The sequence below is a fragment of the Octopus bimaculoides genome, chromosome 4 (genome assembly GCF_046866305.1).
Source record: "Octopus bimaculoides isolate indiv1 chromosome 4, ASM4686630v1, whole genome shotgun sequence".
NCBI lineage: Eukaryota > Metazoa > Mollusca > Cephalopoda > Octopoda > Octopodidae > Octopus > Octopus bimaculoides.
This window is the reverse complement of record NC_142931.1, coordinates 101,985,409-101,987,908: the sequence shown is the minus strand read 5'-3', so window position 1 is coordinate 101,987,908 and position 2,500 is coordinate 101,985,409. Positions and strand designations below refer to the sequence as shown.

The 2,500-nt window shown below is 40.3% G+C and overlaps 1 long non-coding RNA gene across 1 annotated transcript in view; it reads left to right on the top strand.

Annotated features, from left to right (window-relative positions):
- Window positions 1-2,500, top strand: part of LOC149136186 (uncharacterized) — a 42,465-nt gene that overhangs the window by 36,152 nt on the left and 3,813 nt on the right. The window lies entirely within an intron of this gene.

The window sequence follows — 2,500 nt, the reverse complement described above, 5'->3', positions numbered from 1 at the left end:
GTGTCCCCGGCACCACCATTTCAATATATTCTCATCGTCTCATCATCTTCTGGGCGAATACGCTTCGCTGATGAGAACTAACGAAATCGAAACATGACGATTGCTTTGGCTTGTTGATTTTAGAGAACTGATCCATCCTTAACTACATCATCGTTATTTTCTAAATATTTGGATCAGCTAATATTACCGGGGACAGGGGCTTAATTTAATTAGATTTTACTATATTTTAAGCAATCGTAGAAGGAGGTTTTGTTTTCTAATTGCAAGGATATTCCCAGTTAACAGAAGTTTTCCGACTTACTGCATTACATATGAGATACACTGCCGGTTATGTAGTAAGAAGCTTGCTTCCTAAGCACATAGTCCCGGGTTCCGTCCCACTGTGTGTCACTTTGAGCAAGTGTCTTCTACTATAGCCTCGGGTCGATCAAAGCCTTGTGAAATTTGGTAGAACTGGAAGAAGCTTGTCATATATATATGTGTGTGTGTGTGTGTCATCACCACTGCTTCACAACTTGTGCTGGTGTGCTTACGACCCGTAACCTAGCGGTTTGGCAAAATAAACCGATAGAATAAGTACCAGGCTCTTTAAAAAAGTAAGTATTGAAACAAGTGAAGGACACACAAGCATAAATGTCTACGAATGTACATCTACTCGGTCTTTCTCTCCTCCTCTCTCTCTTCCTCCTCTTTCTTTCCCTCCTCTCTCTCCCTCCTCTTTCTCTTTCTCTCCATATATATATATGTGTGTGTGTATGCGTGCGTGTAGGTGTGTGTGTGTATGTGTATGTGTAGGTGTGTGTGCGTGCGTGCGTGTTTTATGTACGTGTGTAGAAGTATGAATGTTTGTGTTTTTGTGTGTGTTCGTCAGCTTGTGTGTGAATGTATGTCTTAGTATTATGTGTATGTGTATATATGTAATTATATAACAGCGTGTATATGTGCATGTGTGTGTGTTTATATGTATATATCTATGAATCTATCTGCTTCTAGTGGTCAAAAAACAGATAGTGTTAGAACCATCAATATTACTTTGGGTTCCCTCCACCCTTCAGGCAAGATTCTTAAGGTGGTAAACCGGTACCACAATGTCTAGAAAGTTAATCTATAAAATACTAGCGCTTTAGCCAGGAGCGATTTATCTCTTACGCACTTATCACGAGAGAAAGATGAGATAACGGCAAATTTCGAAATATATCCTGATACTCAGAAAGGTTATTTACAGTTGTTCATAAATGTGTGTGTGTGTGTGTGTGTGTGTGTGTGTGTGTGTGTGTGTGTGTGTGTGTGTGTTGATGCAGTATGGCCGAATGGTGAGCAAACTCGTTTCAAAACCACGTAGTTCCAGTGAAACTGGGTGTATAGAAGCCTATCTGATGGACTGTACCAGTAACTCAAAAACTACGCTCTTGTCGCACACCGTGTCATGGTGATTCTACTTGAAAATTACGTTATGGTTACACGTGTCTTGTATACTCGGTCACTTACACGTTAATTTAAGAGCAGATCATTTTATTTGATCGTACATCTGACTCCTCTCTAAACGTTACTTTAGGGGAGAATTGAACTGCCATATTAGATTGCATTAGATAGTGACCCGACCAATAATCGTCGGCTCCTATCATGACGCATGTGAGATGTGCAACGTTTTGATCGCCAGTCTCAGTGATAACTTAGTCAGTTATACGCTAGTATTTTGGTCGTGTATGCTTCCAGTAACCCTTGTATCTGTTAGTTGAAATAGTGTGTTGTCATTGTAGGGCTGTGCTCTTTGTATTTAGTTAAGAATCGAATGCCGTTGGAGTAAGTCTTTCCCATGCTCTACCTTTCAATTGTGCCGTTCCAGAGATTCGAATATTTACCAACTCTAATATTGAGGTCACCTAGCAAAATTGTTTTATTACGTTTAAAAATTCTGGATAAGGCGCTGGCTAATTAGTGTAAAATTCCTCTATAACATCCGGGCCTGTCTTAAGTGTGAGTGTATATGCACTGATGAATAGCGTATCCGCTAACACCAGTAAGTTTTACGCAAAGAGTCATATATCTTTCGTTGATATGGGTAGTTAGTTCATGTGACCTATCAACGAGATCATTGAGAACCACAAAGACTAAACCACACATGTACCACTCTTCAAATGGTGTATCCGCTGCCACATTTCTTCAGCTGTCCTCATCGGCTAGTCTTGTCTCGCGAAGGGTCACAGTATCGATATTGAAAGAACACTAGTTCCCCACATACAAGTGTGACTGAAGGCTGCTCAGTTGGTCAGTAAAAGTTCAAGCCTGCTAAAATCCAAATTTGATTGTGCATGTGGTTTCTTTTTTGCATAAGAAAAAGAGGGTGACCTGCTTGGAAGCAAAGATTCAGTTGATGAAGCTGTGACAGACTATATTTGGGAGATCTATGAATTTTTATCGTTTCTTTCGAATGCAAGGGGAGCAGAACAGCTCAAAAGAAAGAACTGCTTAGACACAGCTACCGAGAGACACTTCTGCC